At 49.7% G+C, this 20,000-nt stretch overlaps 1 protein-coding gene across 26 annotated transcripts in view; it reads right to left on the bottom strand.

Moving 5' to 3' along the window:
• Positions 1 to 20,000, bottom strand: part of LOC147033690 (NACHT, LRR and PYD domains-containing protein 12-like) — a 1,146,930-nt gene that overhangs the window by 817,687 nt on the left and 309,243 nt on the right. For 18 of the 26 annotated variants that reach the window (XM_085871784.1, XM_085871794.1, XM_085871798.1 and 15 more), the window contains exon 1: positions 18,728 to 18,896. The exons of 2 other annotated variants lie outside the window; for them this stretch is intronic. The gene's annotated coding sequence lies outside the window, so the exon portion shown is untranslated. Of the gene's footprint in view, positions 1 to 18,727; positions 18,898 to 20,000 lie in introns of those variants that run through there. 6 more of the 26 variants (XM_085871785.1, XM_085871795.1, XM_085871803.1 and 3 more) reach the window with 3 other exon arrangements.

The following is a 20,000-nucleotide window of genomic DNA, read 5'->3' as shown; positions in this document are numbered from 1 at the left end:
TGTTTGTGTGTATATATGTGTATATGTATGTATGTGTGTATATGTGTGTATGTATGTGTGTATATGTGTGTATATGTGTGTATATGTGTGTATGTATATGTGTGTATGTATGTGTGCATGTGTGTATGTGTGTATGTGTGTATGTGTGTATGTATGTAATTATGTATGTGTGTATGTGTATGTGTGTATATGTGTGTATGTATGTATGTGTGTATGTATGTATGTGTATGTATATGTGTATGTGTATATGTGCATGTTTGTGTGCATCTATGTGCATATGTAAGTATGTATGTATGTATGTGTGTATGTCCGGATGTATGTGAGTATGTATGTGTGTATATGTGTGTATGTATGTGTGTATATGTGTGTATGTATGTATGTGTGCATATGTGTACGTATGTATGTGTGTATGTGAGTATGTGTGTCTGTGTTTATGTATGTTTGTATGTATGTTTGTATGTATGTATATGTGTATGTATGTATGTGTGTATGTGTTTATGTATGTTTGTATGTCTGTGTGTGTATGTATGTGTATTGTATGTGTGTGTGTGGATGTGTATGTATGTGTGTATGTACGTGAGTGTGTATGTACGTGAGTGTGTGTATGTACGTGAGTGTGTATGTACGTGAGTGTGTGTATGTACGTGAGTGTGTATGTACGTATGTGTATGTACGTATGTGTATGTACGTGTATGTACGTGTGTGTGTACGTATGTGTGTGTGTGTATGTATGTGTGTGTATGTATGTATGTGTGTATGTATGTATGTATGTATGTATGTGTGTATGTATGTATGTATGTGTGTATATATTTATGTGTGTATGTATGTGTGTATGTATGTATGTATGTATGTGTGTGGGTATGAATGTATGTATGTGTAAGTCTGTATGTGTGTGTATGGACGTTTGTCTGTGCATGTATGTATGTGTATGTATGTAAGTGTGTGTATGTGTGTGTGTGTATGCATGTGTGTGTGCATGTGTGTGTGCATGTGTGTGTGCATGTGTGTATGTATGTGTGTATGTATGTGTGTATGTATGTGTGTATGTATGTGTGTATGTGTGTGTATGTATGTGTGTGTATGTATGTGTGTGCGTATGTATGTGTGCGTATGTATGTGTGCGTGTGTCTGTGTGTCTGTGTGGATGTGTGGATGTGTGTGTGTAACCACCCAAGGTGGGGGCACCCACTGTGGAGTATCAGCCCCTTGTTCCTTTCTTCCTTCTCAAAACCACCTCAAGTTTTCTTGTTAAATGTCATTAAAGTGGTACATTTTGTTCAACCTTGCAGTGGAGGTCCCACATGGGATCTTTACTGGTTTTGAATCTTCAGATCATGTACAATCAGAATCTGAATGATGCCAAGCTGGTACCCTTGAGCGTTTTGCAGAAATCACTGGTTTCTGTAGTAACCATCTCAGCCAGATGAGCATTCGTGAGTAAACAAAAATCGTCATATTGCATCGACTCGTACTCGTATTTCAGTCATTAAAATGTCCATTCATTTATTATCTGATTTCGGGAATCCATTGAAACCTTCATCTTGATGATTGAGTTCAAGCTCGGACTACAAACGGAAGGTCACACCAAAACAATTAACGTTTTATCGCTGATGGAGCAGAAAGGACTGAGTTGATAAAAACAACTTTTCAATAAACATCCCATGTTTCCACATGCGTGCACACACACACACACACACACACACACACACACACACACACACACACACACACACACACACACACACACACACACACACACACACACACACACACACACACACACACACACACACACACCTATGTCTGGTGGAGTAGCTTCTGCAGCATGCTTCCAGTAGCTGACTTTCAAGTGAGCCTGCATGACATTCTGTTGAAATCCTTCCTTGATGGGAGGCAGAAATATCAGCTTTGGAGCAGAGACGATGTTAGCTTTTGCTGTTTTCAATTTCCAGATCTTGTGTCATAGTTCGCTCATATTCGAGGCTTGCACATGTCCATAACATGTTGCAATGAACACAGTACACCCTTGTACAACATGTGCAAGTACAGCTGTAATGTTCCCTTGTTCTGATGGTTTTTGACCAGCTTGAAGTACTTTCACTACTTTCGCCTTTTGATTCCCCAAAACTGAGACACAGTATCATATCCTGATAAATCGTGTGCTGCGAACTGTTGAGCAGCAATGTTCTTGTGCAGGTCTGCAGTTGCTTTGATGTTAATACATTTTCTGCTTTTGGATGCAACTTCCATTGTCACAAGGCACATAAGTTCTTTCTGCTAATATAAGTGGACGAACAGTATGAACACGTCAGTGTCGTCTGAAATGACACTGATATTAGTGTTCACACCTTTCTCCTCCACAATGCTCAGCAACTGATGTATGATTATGACATCAGCTTCCTCTTAAGTGTTTCTCATGTCTTCACAGTGGATTATCATATCTTCATGGATTTCAATAGGGACTGGATCACTGCCTGTCACGGCAAGTTCATGATGTGTCTTCAGTTGTTCCCACTGTTCATGTAGAATTTCGACAATCAAATCGATCAGCTGAACTTTGTTGTTGGTCACAGTCAATGCAATTTGTTGTGGTGGAAGAAACATCAAGCATGAGAAATGATGCTGTCTGCTTCCTTCTTTCCTTCTTGCGAAACGAGTGACACCTTTGATGATATAATCAACATACCTGTCACATACGAAGTTGACATTTGTATCCTTCATATTTTTTGTGACATATTCAACAAAAATTGTCCACAAATTCCTGAACTGTTCCTTGTGATGGCCAGTGAACAACCCACAGCATGACTGATCCATTGATTAGAACATGAGTCGACTTTGGTGGAGATCTTGCTTTCAGTTCAACTTTCAGTTTGTTCTTGAGGGTGGATTTATTTGTTGCTCATCTCATTTCACCAGTTTTGGTGAACATTGAAGTGGGCATTGATGCCAACTAGTACGCAACATCAGCAAGATTAAAATCCTTTCCAGAAGCTTGCAGCCCAATGATGCCTGAATAAATGAGATTGGTGTGGTATATTTTTGCTGATCCCACCTTGATTTGTGAAGGACAACATGGAAACCTTGAGGCCAAGCGTTTTGATATTTTGCCATCATCTCCTGGCCGATGGGCACAGCTTCATGAACATTTATACCAGGATCAGTTGCTATTCTGCCATTTACAATCTGGATGATGGCGTCCTTTGGATCTGTTGATGGGTCAAGTGGATCAACTGATTCTTGCAATTTATCTTTGATTTTGGCTTTGTCTTTAGCATCTGATGTTATTCTGGCCTTCATTTCCTCTTTGTGCAGATGAGCATCACATTTCTCCTCTGAAGTCATATTGGAAATGTCTTTGTCCAGGACACTACGAGTATGAAGGCTCCGGACCAATGTCTTCAGGGTGTTTATTTGTATGTGACACCAATGATGCCACTGAGACCCTTTCCATAGCACATGAATGTTTCAATCATCATATCTGTCCACCTGCTATTCCAGTTACCTGGGGTGTGCCGAGTGACATGATACACATTCATAAACTATTCCAGCATGTCATGGGGCATTGCTGAAACAGAGCTCAGATAATAAAGGCCATAATGGGCACAATTTGGGTGACGAGCAGAAAATAAATAGGGCATCATGTATGGCAGAGCAAGTGGAAGAAGTACCCAATCTGCTTCTTTCTCAGCTCGACAAAACATTATCATCAGAACAGGTCAGGTCAGGTATGGGAGCATGTGCCAGAACAGCGCGTCGCTGCGTCCACTTTCCGCCGGTACTCCAGGGGCATCCGTCTGGCCATCCCCCAGGCAGATGCCAGGCCCATCCCCATCTCCTTGAGATGGTGGTCAACCTGCTGCAACCATGAGGCACGTGGTCGGCCCACTGGCCTCCTCCACTCATGAGACTCCCTCGCTGAGAGAATCTGGTGAGCAGGATCAGCGTCAGGAAAACGAGCCACATGTCCATACAGCCGCAGCTGATGCTCACGGACTATGCAGGTAACAAATCTCATCCGAGTCTCTCTCAGCAACCGCTCGTTGGACACAAAATCCGACCAGCGATAGCCAAGGATTCTCCGAAGAGACCTGGTACCAAAGGAATTAAGTCTCCGTCTCAGATCCTTGGTCAAAGTCCAAGTCTCGCACCCATAGAGCAAGACTGGAAGTAGCAAGGACCTGAAGACTCGGACTTTCGTCCTCCCGCACAGGTACCGGCAGCGCCACACCCCATGATCCAGTGAATCCATGACTCCCCAGGCCCGACCCAGACGTCTATTGACCTCCGGCTCACAACCTGCGGAGACATGAATATCACTGCCAAGGTAAGTGAATCTCTCCACGACCTCAACATCCTCACCACAAACAGACACAGACAGGACAGCAGCATCCAAGATGTCACCGAAAGCCTGGATCTTTGTTTTGATCCAAGAAATCCGTAATCCCAACGGCTCCGACACCTCATTCAGCACCTCGAGGGCCCCCAAGAGGATGTCTAAAGTCTCCGCAAAGATGACTGCATCATCTGCAAAATCAAGGTCCGAGATCTTGACATTGCCAAACGATGCACCGCAACTTGATCTCTCAGACATCCTCCCAAAAATCCAGTCCATACGAGTGCTGAAAAGTGTGGGGGCAAGTACACATCCCTGACGAACTCCAGTAACAACTGGAAATTAGTCAGAGATGGTACCACCACACTTCACAGCACTCTCAGTACCAGAGTCGAGTTCAGACATCAGATCAATCAGTTTCGGTGGCACCCCACGAAGATCAAGAATCCTCCAGAGGACATCCCGATTCACTGAATCGAACGCTTTACAGAGATCAACATAGGCTGCAAGCAGCCCCTGCCGAAACTCTCGTCTGCGTTCGTTGAGGACACAAAGGGCAAGGATACGGTCAATCGTTGACCTCTTTGGTGTAAAGCCTGACTGCTCTGGACGCTGGTGCTCAAGCAGATGGTGGCGAACCCTATCGAGAATTATCCGAGCAAAGACCTTGCCCGGCACTGAGAGCAGCGTCACCCCTCGGTAGTTGTTGCAGTCTTGGCGATCACCCTTCCCTTTCCAGAGAGGGACAACAAGGCCCCTCTTCCAGTCAGTTGGGATGATGCCTGTGTTCCAGGCAGAGCACAAAACTGCATGCAACGACACGAGTGCGGCATTTCCACCAGCCTTGAGAAGTTCAGCATGGATGCCACAGATCCCTGGAGCTTTGCCCCGTTTCAACTGGTTCACCGCAGCCTGTGTTTCCACAAGCGATGGTGGACCATAGTTGATTCGAGGGACAGCAACAGGGATTGTAACACCCTTGACGTCCAACTCGACAGCTGGGGGATCAGCCTGGTACAACCGCTCAAAGTAACCGGCCCAGCGGGCCTTCACTTCAGACTCCTCTGTCAAGAGCCTACCACTCTCTGCTCGAACTGCAGTGCTCCGAGGGATGGGCTTGGATGAACGTAATGCGCGAATTCCCCTGTAAGCGGGACGAGAATCACCTGTCCACAGGTGATGCTCTACCCCCTCACAGATTCCTCGCACATAGGCCTCCTTGTCCACCCTCAGTGCACGTACAGTTTTACGCCTCAGCTCCCTGAACAGCTCAGCTCTGCCATTCAGCCTGGCCCTGCGACTCTGGTCAATGGTATCCAGTGTTCCTTGAGAGACAAAATTCTTCTTTGCCCTGCGGTGAACTCCAAGGCATCCACCGGCAACATCAAGGACGGTGGTCTTGAAGGTGCTCCACAACTCTTCAGGACCCCCCAAAGCACCCAGACCCCCAAGTGTCCACTCAGCCTGTTCGCAAACTCCTCAGCTACTCTCATCCCTGAGCTTGGCAACATCCAGCCTAGGCTGGGATGGTACCATTCTCCAGGATTTAAGGTGCAGCTTTAGAGTTGCTACAACAAGCCTGTGGTCAGTATTGAGGAACTGAGCACTCTGGTAGACCCTGCAGTTCTGGATCATCCTCCAACGACCGTCAATGAGGACATGGTCAATCTCCTTTGCCACACCGCCAGCGTTGGAATACCAAGTCCAGCGATGAGCTTGCGGGCGCTGAAACCATGAACCAGCCACCCTAAGTCCATGACTTCTTGCAAAGTCAAGGAACTTAGTGCTATTCTGGTTCATAGTTCCTGACCCATGGGGACCAACACACACCTCATAACCATCCCTATCAGTTCCAGTCGATGCATTGAAATCCCCCAAGACTAGAAGTGTATCTCGTCTGGGGCACTGATCAACCACAGACTCGAGTGTGGCGTAGAATGTGTCCTTCACGGTGAGATCACTCGCCTCAGTCGGAGCATAAATCGAGATGATAACATTGAGCTCAGATGATAACAGAGACAGGTGATCATCCTCTCTTAGGGATAGGACATTCCAGGCACCCACCCGAAGGGACCGCCTCAGGTTAACCCAAGGAGACCGCCGTCTGGTGGACGACACCTCAGCACCACTCCGACACACTTTCCCGCAATCTGACCCAGGGATGTTACCCCGTGGTTTCCCTCCTATCAAAGATTGGGGGTCCCGGAGGCTTTGCCCCAATCCTGTCATCCGGTGAGCTGCCCTGCGAAGGGAAGCTGCACAGGAGGTACTCCCACGGAGTGGGTTTTAACAGGTTTTATCAGAACAGGTTTGATCAAAACATCCACCCAAAGCTGGGTTGTTCTACTTTGATTGACTATCCTGTATAAAATGGACATCAGGTCAATTGGGTCATCAATTTATGAGGTCATATTGTGTTTGAAGATGCTCCTCAACAATCATGCATCAAGCCTCAAAATTTTGTGGAAACTAATATCATATTTTTTCATAATGCAAATTAGCTAAATAGGACATACATATTATAATTATATGGTACTCACAAATATAAATATATGGTACTGAACTAAATACATGAAGAGTTGTTGATATATTCCGAATTTCATCTTTTGCACATATGGTTTCATCTTTTGCACAGTTGGCTGAGATGGTTATTTATTTATTTATTTAATTTTTGGATACAATGTCGAGGCTCATATGAGAGCTAACACACATAACATACAACAAGTGGAACAGGAGACAAGAGGGGAGGGAGAGGGAAGGACAAAACAGTTGGGAACAGAGACATGAGGAGAACTGTTGAAGGGAGAGGGATGGGGTGGAGTACACGGGGTAAACAAGATGGACACCACAGGGACTTTCAGGAAGGAAAGCAGGGAAATTGAAGGAGGTGGGTTTGGGGTGGATTAATAGGGGTAGAAAAGATTGTGGTTTTGGATGGGGGAAGATAAGAGATGGTGGTGAACAGCTGTTTTGCAGACCTGGAGGGAAGAGTCGGATTGAAGAGAATGCGGGAGTTTATTCCAAAGGTGGGAAAAAAGAGGAATGAAAGAGTGAAGGTGAGTGGTGATTCTTGATTTTGGTAGTTTTACCAGAAGGGGGTTGCTGATGGACCTTGAGCGCCCTGCAGAAATATGTGGCGGGGGGGGGGTGGTGGGATATCACAGGCAGAGCAGGGAGGACAAGGCCAGAGAGGAGATGGTAGAAGACAGCAAGACCACAGACCTGTCTTTCGTGAGAGAGTGAGATGCCCAAAGACTCAGCCTCATTGGGGGAGATACCAATGATCCGAAATGCCTTGGTTTCCACAGTATGAAGCCGAGAAAGGTGAGAGGCAGGAGCACCACCCCTGAGGGGACAGCAGTACTCCATCAGGCTGTGGAGGAAAGCTTCGTATGTGGTCAGGAGCTAAGTTGTGCCAAGGAAGGACTTTGCACGACAGATGATGCCCAGTCATGACTGGCTTTGGAGGCCAGCTGGAAAGATGAAAGCTTTGTATGTGGAAAGCTCTCCAGGTTACGACATAAATCAGTGATTTCCACAAAATGCTGCCAAGCATGCCAGCTTGGCATCATTCAGATTCTGATTCTCCATGGTCTGAAGATTTACAATCAGCAAAGATCCCATGTGGGACCAATACTGCAAGATTACTTCAAACTTCCTCTGGACTCATGCCATCCCAATCCTGATGGTGGTGTTTGTCTCTCTGCCCTTGAAATCCTGATATCCAACGATTTTTGGAATGTTTGTGGGACCATATGGTGATAAACTCCATCGCGTAAGTACCCTTTCCATGTAATCTTCGCACCCAGGATGCACTGCCTCACTCCAGGCTCCGCGAACCCACACCTAATCGGCATTCCACAAATCTGAGTGCATCCACTGGTGCCCCTTAACCTCTTGACTTCCTTCACTCCCCAGCATCCCACCTCTCCCCTGCTCTGCTCCCCCAGTGTCCCGCCTCTCCTGTGCTCTGCTCCCCCAGCATCCTGCCTTCCCCCAGCTCTGCTCCGTCAGCATCCCGCCTCTCCACCGTTCTGCTCCCCCAGCATCCCGCCTTACCCCCTCTCTGCTCCCCCAGCCTCCTGCCTCCTCCCCGCTCTGCTGCCCCAGTGTTCTGCTCTTCCCTGCTCTGCTCCACCAGCATCCTGCCTCTCCCCCACTGTACTCCCAGCATTCTGCCTCGACCCTGCTCTGCTCCCCCAGCGTCCTGCCTCTCCCCAACTTCTCAAGCATCCCGTCTCTCCTCCACTCCCCCTTCATTGCGTCTCTCCTCTGCTCCCCCAGCGTCCCATCCCTCTTCTGCTCCCCCAGTGTCCTGTCTCTCCTCCGCTCCACTGGCCTCCCGCCTCTACTTTGCTCTGCTCCCCCAGCATCCCACCTCTGCCCGGCTCTGCTCCCCCACCATCCCACCTCGCCTCTGCTCCCCCAGTGTCCTGTCTCCTTCTCTATCCCCCCCAACCCCCTTCTCCATTTCCCCTGCATGATTCCCCATCTGTGCTTCATGAGTGTCCCACCTTCTTATGCTTCCCCTCACCCCATTGGACATCCTCCAGCCAACCTCTCTCTACACTCCTCCTCCTCCTCCTCCTCTTTCCCACTCCCTGCCAACAACACCTCCTCCCTCATCCCTCATTATATGGACCTCCAACATCCAAGGCCTTTGTTCCAATTTGACAGATCTCTCAATTCAAGTTGCTGATAAACTGGAAAACCTATGTTGTCCTCCTTCCCATCGGATGTCTCCAATTCCTCTGCATCTCTCCCTGGGTATTGTCGTTTCCAATTTGTCAAGCCTTCCCTAAGTTGAAGTTGTACTTATTATCAAGGACTCCATTTTCCACACTCTCTGTTGCAGTACCCATTTCTCACTGTCCCTCACCATAACACCATCTCACATCATCCCTCATCCAAAACCATGATCTGTTCTACCCCTGTCTGGAGTCTATATAGTTGGAGGGACAACTTGTAATTAGAAGCCATTTTGTATCCATCAAGTGCGGCATACCAAACCTGTGCCCGCTGTGCATGAATCGTTATGTGTCCCTTTTGTAATCAAGCTCTTTCTCTGCACCCAAAAGGGAGATTACATTCATTAATGATTTTTCTTTTCATTCTTCCAACAGAATAAGCACACAATGTCAGACAGGATTTATTTAATTTTAAAACATATCGCAGAAACCGTGGAAAAATGAATTGTAATGAGTGAGTGAAGGTTCACACTGATGAGTGCCTGATTCTGGATGCACAGAGCAAGTGAGTAGTTAATGTGGAGTTGTAGTGACAGATTGGAGAAATTTGAAAGAATTGCAAGCAGGAAGATGAAAGATAGAAATAGGAGGAACACCATCCTCGCCAAATGTAATCCCTCACATGTGCTGAGAACATGTATGTAATTCCTCACATGTGCTGATAACATGTATATAATCCTTCACATGTGTTTAAAATACGCATTTAATCCCTCACGTGCTGTGAGCATGCATGTAATCCTTCACATGTGCTAAGAACATACATGTAATCCTTCACATGTGCTAAGAACATGCATGTAATCCTTCATTCTTTTCTATTTTAATTAAATGTCTCATTAACCTATCATGGACCATGACATGTTAACTGGTACACTTAAGAGTCTGAGACTAATTTCCAATAGATAGATAAATAAATAAATAAATAAATAAATAAACCAACATTATAAACACACAAGTGATATGTTTACTGAAATAAACTTTGCCAGAATGTTCTTGCTATGTTATAAATTATGTATACATGTTTACATGATGATTTGAATCTGTTAAGGAGTGAAACCCAACTACCAACTATAATATTGTTGCGAATTCACGCCCGCCGGCGTGCGAACGGCCACGTGACTCGAATCGCGGCACGTCGCCCACCGGACGGACAACTCAGTCGTGACCCTCTCGGACCAACGCCGGGAGCTAGTCACAGGTGGGGGTTTAACCTCACCACGATCGTGCCAATTGCCCACCCGCGCAGGATAGGGTTGCTCGCCAAATTCGATCTGCCTAAGTACCTGCGCGAATGGTCGATCGGGCGATCGCACCATGCCACAGGCCGACACCGGACACGAACCGCTAAAGCGGTCCGTTCCGTGCTACAGTGATAACCGAGCGGTGTTATCGTCGGCCTCGCCGGTTCCGATTAATTATCGGGCGTATAAAGCCCACTACGAACCCTTGATGTGAAGCAGGATGGAGGGTCAATTAAAAGGCAGGAGACGAAGCGAAACGGGAAAACAATTCAACACAATGCACATTTATTCCGCGGCACACGGAAAGCACGTATATACAACCACAATAATCAAAATGCACATATAAAGCGAAAGCAAGAGTTCAACCAAATACGCTTACACACGGCAACACTTATACAGTTCTACTTTATAGACGGCACCAACAACATTCATTCGAAAGCAAAAGAAAAGGCCACCCTCATAGACAAGGGGGCAGACGGGGCCCGTGGGCCTTTATAGCGTGGCACTTGGCAGACCGAACGAGTCCCACGAGACCGTTGCAGGTTACCTGCACCCTCGCGGTGCGATGGTGGGCGAGCTCTCTCCGGCGCTCCTTGTATGAACGCGCAGGTCTGCGCGACACAGCTGGCAGAGCAGCGCCTCCAGTCCGCGTCCCCTCCGCGACGTCCGGACTCTCCACCGACTGCAAGCTCCAACGAGCGGGTCGCTCTACGGACCGCTTCTCCAAGACCCAGATGGGCAGAAGACCATGAACCGCCGACTGACACTGACACTCTCACCGACCGCCCTGACCTCTTCTGACCTGACTTCCTCTTTTCAGCGGCGCCTCCGTGCACCCTTTTATTTCCCCGGCACCCCGCCCTCCCTTCACGGCACGCGGGGGGGGGGAGATTCCACCAGAGAAATCGGGGTGGGAGTTGAATTCCAACCGTCATTCTTGTTTACCAGGGAAATCGGGGTGGGAGTTGTTGTTCCCCTTTTGTGTTCATGGTGATGCTGACGGTTGCTGGCGGAGTGGTTAGGATGGCGTGGTTGCTGAGAGGCAGGTGTGCTTGTGGTTGTTGTGAAGTGGCGTTGTGGTTGGTGGTTGTTGTGTGATGGCGGTTGAGACGTGGTTGGTTCAAAATAAAGAGAGAACAGAAAAACGGCTATCTCAAAGCGTCGCAGCCCGAATGAACCACATAAATTCCCTCTAAACAACGGGTTTGGGGCTAACTACATATGTACTTTGAGATATCTCACCTAAGGGCCCTGAATGGTGGTTTGCGAATTTCCACAGCCGTAACACTACCCCCTCCCCTTTTTACAGACTCGCACCGAGTCGTCAATTTTCGTGTGCCATCATGTGTAGTTCTCCCCTAGTACGTTTTACCTTCGGATCCCTGAGTGCGACATTCATGGTATTCGTGTCCCCAAAATAAATAAGCTGAGGGCTGAGTAACTAACTAACAAACAAACTCACTCAGACTACTTAAATAAATTGCCTGCGCGAGACATACATGCCGGGGGCGCACTCATATTTACAGTAAATCTTACTTACAAATTCTACACTAACCATGGCCCAGGATCAATGGACTCTGCAGGAAAAAGAAGAAGAAGAGTCAACAGAGAACTGGCACACGGGCCGCCCCTGCAGGCCCGTGTTGTAGCTGCCAACAGGACAGTTCTTGCAGCTTGCAAACTGTTGCTACGATCCTGGCGCACATGGCAATGAACAAGGGGGGGGGCAAAGCAAAATTGAACGGGGGAAAAAGTAGATGAGGGCAGTGGGCAGGGCATGGCAAAGGCAGCAGGCAGACGAACTGGCCAGCACAGGCCCTGCAGCAAAAACAGCCGGCAGATGAACTGGCCGGCAGAGGCCTTGAAGCACAGCAGCTGCAGACGATCCGGCCGGCACAGGCCTCGCAGCAAAACAACAGCTGCCGATGAAGTTGGCCGGCACAGGCCTTGAAGCAACACAGCCAGCAGATGAAGCTGGCCAGCCTTTTGCCTTGAGATGGAGGTTGGTGGAGGGAGTGCGGTGGTGCGGGCCACTCAGAAGGCGGACTCGGACCTACCTCCCTGTCTCCCTCCCAGCTATCGCCTTTGCCTGTCATTGTCACGACCCACTCCCTTAGTTTGTCAAAACCAATTTAGCCCCAACTTTTTTTTATTTTTTTAAATTTTTACTTCCCCACAAAAATCGTCCCCGAACCCCCTTCACTGTCCTTGTTCGGCGAACCTATCATCCCCTAGACGACTCCCAACCCCTACGTTCCCTTCCCGCAGGGGAATAAGGGAGAGCTAGCGTCCTGTGTCGAGGCCCACCTCAAGCCTCAGGATGGCCTCCCCAGACTTCAGCGATCTTTAACACAAAGTGGGTCCAGCGGCCCACAACAAGAGCGAAGGGATGGATGGTGCACTTCCTATCTACCCTATCCATTTTACTTTTAAACTACCCCGGGGCTTTCAACAAGCGCCTCTCGCTTAAACTATTGCTTCAATCAACCCAGATTCCCATCGCCTGTGTTGGTGTCCTCACAATTTCGGGCCTCGCCCCCCAATTTTCTCTCCGTGCTCTCACATGGTCTCATGGCTGGGACGTGTGGCTCCCTTGGCAGGCACGACCCTCTGCCGATTCTCCAACAATGGCACCCCCGGGCACTACACTGCCTCCGAGCCTACCAGCTCCCTAAACACCAGGGAGCACCCTTCCTAGCGACTCCCCTGAAACGCTCAGGTGGCAGGCTGGCTTCCCGGGCCCCTTTCCGAGGGTCACCCGTGCCCACAACACTGCCCACGCAGCCAACGGCACCCCGGGCCCCCGCATCATGCGGGCGCACCCGTGCCCACTACGCTATCCCGGCCCCCCATGGGCCCTTGGCCTACTACGGCCGACGAGCCTGGTGCCCGGGGTACCCACTCAGCGATACTCACCGTTCGTAGCCACGCTCCCAGCCCGTCACCAGGGCTCCTGCACCCCTCCAAATGGGTATCGAGCCTACATTCACACCAACAGCAAAACGACCTCCATTTTGTCAATTTAACTCACCCCCTAACTCACTCTACACTGACCCCGGGGTCCCTTGGGCGGGAGTCACTCCTCCCCCCCAATCACTCATCGCACCATGCATTCCCCATTCGCTCCATACACACAGACCGCTGGCCTCACTCACTCATCACGTACTCACCTCACAACTTTTCAACACGCACACCGCTGAACTCTGCCATCCTTCGAACTACCTCCCCTAACTAATTCGTGCTCCCACGTCGTCCCTTATACTATAGCACGTTCCATTTAACACTACGTAGCTAAACTACGTCCCCTCGACACATCCAAAGTCTGTCTCTGTCTGCAAATCATCAAATAATTTTCCCAACCTAAATCTCAACTAAATCCCTCCACCTAATCCATTCCACGGGCCCCATGAGGACTTACCCCTGCCCCATGGAGCCGGTCGAGCTATGCTAACCCTTCCCCCAAGCTAGTTCCATCCTGTGCCCAGGACAAGGGGTTCTTCCACCCCTGCCCAGGGAATCCTGTTCACCCGAAAGCGAGGCTTGCTTTTTTTTTTTTAATTGCGCAGCACCAGCGCGGCAACTCGCAACCTGCGCACCAGCACGGCAATTCACAGCCACGTACCTTTGGCGTGACGTCATGGCAGCTGTTCACGTCCCTCGTCCCTATCGGACGGTACCATTCGGCAGGGATTCACCCTCCGACCGGATTCCAACCGTACACGCAGCCATGACGTCACCCGGCGCAAAAAAAATAAACACAAGCCTCACGTCTCGAGGGGTTCCCCACGCGAACACATGTCTGCCCGTTGGAGCTTAACACCCCCCCCCCCCCCGCGGGTGGAGAACCCGTCCGGTCCAAATCCGAAATCCTGCCTCAACTTTGTCCGTCGCGGGATTGGCAACATTCACCGTGCTCGTTTCCAGACCGGGTTTTACTCCCGCAACCGAGCACTTGGCTGCCTCGTGCGTTGCACGGCCCGAACCTCGCACTCGCTGCTGGGTGAACCCGGCGCGGTTCTCAAAATCGCTTCGGCCGCTACTCGGCCTCTGTCTATCTGTCGTCGCAGTCGTCTCCGTCCCACGCACACACTCCTGCGTGTTACGACACTCACACACCATTGCATCACATTCACACCGGGAGACGCGGCTGCGTGCTCCCGCATGCAGACCGTCATCTCCCTTACATACCGCTCTCTCACACAGACCCTTTCACTCACACACGCGATGACACTCACACGCGGTGCCTCATCCACACACGGCGTGCTGGGAAGCATGCACTTCGGCACACTTGCCACCACACTACTCACACACGGGGCCGCACTCACACCTTGCACCACACACACCGGGACAAGCACACTGGGGATTCGTGTCCCCACAAGGAATTCCGGGGTCTCGATACCCCCCAAGCTGCACGTGCACCCGTTCGCAGCACCCGTCCCCTCGAACTCGCGAAGCACGACCGAACCCACCTGGTCGTAAACTGCTTCAAGGGGGCATACTCCCTCCCCTCGTTCCTGGAGGAGGCTATCCAGCTGCCCGCACCGGGTCTCTAACCAGTCCGCCAGCTCCCCCTCATGGTCCTCCACTAACTGTGTGTGTGTGTGTGTGTGTGTGCTCGTCACTAACCCCGTCTTCATCGTGTTATCTCTCCTTTACCGTTTCTACCCCTCGTGTCTCTGTTATTTCCGTCTCTTCCCTTATCTCCCTTGTCTCCACTATTTTTATTTCCTTTGTCGTCACCTCGTGTCTCGTCTCACACGTTTCGGTCACCCCATTTGATTTTTCCCTGTGTCACTGTCACGCTTCTCGCCCAACACGTCCCCCGAATTATTTTCTCCTCATCCGCCTTCTGATACCCGCGGGCCTGACAACCGTTGCACTCCCTCCCAGCTCGTTCTCTCCCACACGTGGCGTCGCCAGTGCGCACTCCGCTGTTGTCCGCGCTCACCCGCACGCTATTGCCTTCATGTCGCCTGCAGGCTTCGGCCTATTTGCTGCATCTTACCCCGCATTTCCTCCATTTTGTTTTCCATTCCGTTCTTCACCTGTTGTAAATTCGCATTCAATTGATTATTCATCCTGCACACATTTGTTTTTATTTCGTTCATTTGGTGCGTATTTCCATCCATTTTATCGTTCATTTGTTGCATCATTCCCCTTATTGCCTGCAAAATCATGTTTACCTGGCCCACGTTAAGTGGGTCTGCGGCAATCGCTTCGCCCTCAGGCGCGGGTCCGCCGGGGACTGGGGAAGGACTTTGACGGAGGCGGGGTGGGGGGGTGTCATACACCGCGGTCTCTGCCGCGCCCATTTCGGGCTCTGGGTTTGGTTGGGGGAGTTCGTCCTGCACAACAAGCATTTCCTGCACGGGGATTCCATCCTGGACCATGGATTCTACACATTCTAAATCCATATCTACCCCCGGCTCGCGCTCGCCTTGAGACTCAATCTTATTTCTCGTGAGGTGTTAATTTAAATTGCTCGTAATTTGGAGGGAATTGGGGGGTGGGGGGGGTCGCTCCTCTCACCCCTGAACCGATTACCCATGAATTTAGCTTGGAGACGGGAGAGTTTGTTTCCCACTCTCTGACACCAGTGTTGCGAGAAGGGGGATGGGTTTGTGTCCCACGACCTGACACCAGTGTTGCGAATTCGCGCCCGCCGGCGTGCAAACGGCCACGTGACTCGAATCGCGGCACGTCGCCCACCGGACGGACAATTCAGTCGTGACCCTCTCGGACCAACGCCGGGAGCTAGTCATGGGTGGGGGTTTAACGTCACCACGATCGTGCCAATTGCCCACCCGCGCAGGATAGGGTTGCTCGCCAAATTCGATCTACCTAAGTCCCTGCGCGAATGGTCGACCGGGCGATCGCACCACGCCACAGGCCGACTCCGGACACGAACTGCTTAAGCGGTCCATTCCGTGCTACAGTGATAACCGAGCGGTGTTATTGTCGGCCTCGACGGTTCCGATTAATTATCGGGCGTATTAAGCCCACTACGAACCCTTTACGTGAAGCAGGATGGAGGGTCCATTAAAAGGAAGGAGGCGAAGTGAAATGGGAAAACAGTTCAACACAATGCACATTTATTCCGCGGCACACGGAAAGCACGTATTTCCAGCCACAATAATCAAAATGCACATATAAAGCGAAGGCAAGAGTTAAACCGAATATGCGTACACACGGCAACACTTACACAGTTCTACTTTACAGACGGCGCCGACAACATTCATTCGAAAGCAAAAGAAAAGGCCACCCTCATAGACAAGGGGGCAGACGGGGCCCGTGGGCCTTTATGGCGTGGGACTTGGCAGACGGAACGAGTCCCACGAGACCGTTGCAGGTTACCTGCACCCTCGCGGTGCGATGGTGGGCGAGCTCTCTCCGGCGCTCCTTGTACGAACGTGCAGATCCGCCCGACACAGCTGGCAGAGCGGCGCCTCCAGTCCGCGTCCCTCCGCGATGTCCGGACTCTCCACCGACTGCAAGCTCCAACGAGCGAGTCGCTCTACGGACCGCTTCTCCAAGAGCCAGACGGGCAGAAGACCATGAACCGCCAACTGACACTGACACTCTCATCGACCGCCCTGACCTGACCTGACTTCCTCTTTTCAGCGGCGCCTCCGTGTGCCCTTTTATTTCCCCGGCACCCCGCCCCTCCCTTCGCGGCACGGGGGGGGGGAACATTCCACCAGAGAAATCGGGGTCGGAGTTGAGTTCCAACCGTCATTCTTGTTTACCAGGGAAATCGTGGTGGGAGTCGAGTTCCAACCGTCATTCGTGTTTACCAGGGAAATCGGGGTGGGAGTTGAGTTCTAACCGTCATTCTTGTTTACCAGGGAAATCGGGGTGGGAGTTGTTGTTGTTACCCTTTTGTGTTCGTGGAGATGTTGACGGTTGCTGGCGGAGTGGTGAGGATGGCGTGGTTGTTGAGGCAGGTGTGGTTGTGGTTGTTGTGAAGCGGCGTTGTGGTTGGTGGTTGTTGTGTGATGGCGGTTGAGACGTGGTTGGTTCAAAATAAAGATAGAACAGAAAAACGGCTATCTCAAACCGACGCAGCCCGAATGAATCACATAAATTCCCTCTAAACAACGGGTTTGGGGCTAACCACACATGTACTTAGAGATATCTCACCTACGGGCCCTGAATGGTGGTTTGCGAATTTCAACAAACGTAACAATATTATGATCAGAACACTCCACATAAATGTACACACGGAACTACAACTTTCCTGAACAGAAACCACCATGAAGTCGGTTTCCATGTCAAACGATAAACTTTATTTTCCCAATTGTTTTTCCTTCCTGCAACTGCAGGGAATCTATCCATGTTGAAACCCTTCTCTGATCTGATCTCTGATCTATATCCTGTCATTTAAAAAATAATGATGAGGTTTCGTGTGATCATTCAATGAGTTATAACTGGATATACAATTATGTCCATGACCCACGTGATCAGAAATTTCCAGGACAAGTCATGTCAGCTATTCCAAGTATATAGGGAATATAATCCCCCCACCCCCTACAATCCCCCTCCTACCCATGTCAACCCCCCCACCCCTTACAATCCCCCCTCTACCCGTGTCAACCCCTCCCCAACCCAAATCCCCCCTACCCTTGTCAACCCCTCCCCCAACCCCTAAAGTCCCCCGACCCATGTCAACCCCTCCACACCCCAAATCCCCCCTACCGTATCAACCTCTCCCCCACCCCCTACAATCCCCTCCACCCGTGCAAACCCCTCCCCAACACCCCAAATCCCCCCTACCCGTGTCAACCCCCACCCCCTACAATCCCCACCCTACCCGTCAACCCCTCCCCCACCCCAAATCCCCCTCCCCTTCCCGTGTCAATTCCTCCCCCACCCTTACAATCCCCCCTACCTGTATCAACCCCTCCCCCACCCCCTACAATCCCCCCACCCATGTCAACCCCTCCCCCACCCCTTCAATCCACCCCCTACCCGTGTCAACTCCCTCCCCCACCCCAAGCTCACCTCTTTCCTAATCCCCAGCTTTACTTTTTTGAGAATTCGTGCCTGCATGTATCCATCTTGTCCACCCCTGTCCCCCCCGAGCCCTCATTTCTCCAAGTCTCCCTCCATTTTATCCCTCACCCTTGCTGTTGTTTTGTCGTGTCGCCCCCTTCGCCCTTCCCCTCCTCCCTGATCTATATCTTCTGTTACATCCTCATCGAGTCGATGTTTTATCTCTTCCACAAGCCTCTCTCCTCATGGGGAGAGTATATTGATACTCTGTACTATAAAATAAATTACCGAACAATGTGAGCAATTCATTTCCCACCACCACAACCTGAACATTTCCACCGACACTGGTCACAGAACAAAAGAGAAACTACAACAACAGCTTGTACTCACTGGTGATCGATTTTATCCTCACTCACCTGATCAGGAACCTCCTCAGGTGTGAAGAATCTTTTCCTCCATTTGATTCCAAAATCACTTTCTGTTTAGAATCTGAATCCAAACCAAATGTGGAAAATGGTGAAGATGACCAAGTATCTGTTTCGGTTCGTGCACTGACAATAGCTCCTGTACCTTCGTGAATACACAGGTAAGGGTGCAAGGTGTGTCAGACAGGAATGTTGGTAAACGACTGTTTCATCTCCATTATCCTGAGGGCGAGTTTGGTGTTTCTTAAAATAAATTAATATATCACAAGTATAGTTTGTACGAACTACTAGCTGTTGTAATTACAAACTACAATTTCAACAACTTGTTAGTAAAGTGACCATTAGACAAGCGTGAACAATCAAAAATAAAGTTTATAAACCAGAAGGAGAAATCAATTAAAATTGTACATTTTTGGGGAAACACTTTGTCCAAGTGGAAATGGTGAATGTGTGAATGATCCGGTTTGTGGGTCGGTTGGTTGTGGTTGTGTTGGTTCGAGAATGTTCGAAATAAACTCCTATGAGGATCACGTGAGGAGATGTAGATGTGTTCATCGAGGGGGTGCAGGAGAAGGGAATTGTGTTTACTCTTTATTAATCAATGATAATGGAACTAAAACCAATAAATCACAAACAATGTGGGGATCAGAGGGTGTGGGGATCATCGAGGGTGTGGGGATCATCGAGGGTGTGGGGATCACCGAGGGTGTGGGGATCATCGAGGGTGTGGGGATCACCGAGGGTGTGGGGATCAGAGGGTGTGGGGATCACCGAGGGTGTGGGGATCATCGAGGGTGTGGGGATCACCGAGGGTGTGGGGATCATCGAGGGTGTGGGGATCACCGAGGGTGTGGGGATCATCGAGTGTGTGGATCATCGAGGGTGTGGGGATGAAGTTCGTTGTTAGTTGTCCAGTTGAGGTTCAGTCTCGGTTCTCGAGGTGAACCCAACAAGCTGGTTTCTACAAACTCCATCCACAAATCCTTAAAACATATTGTACCAGAACTGAGTGTTTGTAAAATGATGAACAAAATGGACAATTCTCATCATTGTACTTGGTTGGATCGTGATAATAAGTCTTGTACGGGATAATTAGATTGTACAGATAAATAATCACTTTTTTGTGTGTAACAAACTTGATTAATTGTTTGCCCCAAAAATCTTCTCAACAGTTCCATGACCGCATAGCCCGAGGGACCGCATGGCGGTGTGTGAGGATGTCAACATCATCTGACTGTTGCTGTGTTTGAACCTGGGGAGTAAC

Source organism: Eptatretus burgeri, chromosome 2 (genome assembly GCF_056783735.1).
Source record: "Eptatretus burgeri isolate ZD-2024b chromosome 2, Ebu_testis_v1, whole genome shotgun sequence".
Classification (NCBI taxonomy): domain Eukaryota; kingdom Metazoa; phylum Chordata; class Myxini; order Myxiniformes; family Myxinidae; genus Eptatretus; species Eptatretus burgeri.
The sequence above is the reverse complement of the archived record's forward strand: the minus strand, read 5'-3'. Positions and strand labels throughout refer to the sequence as shown.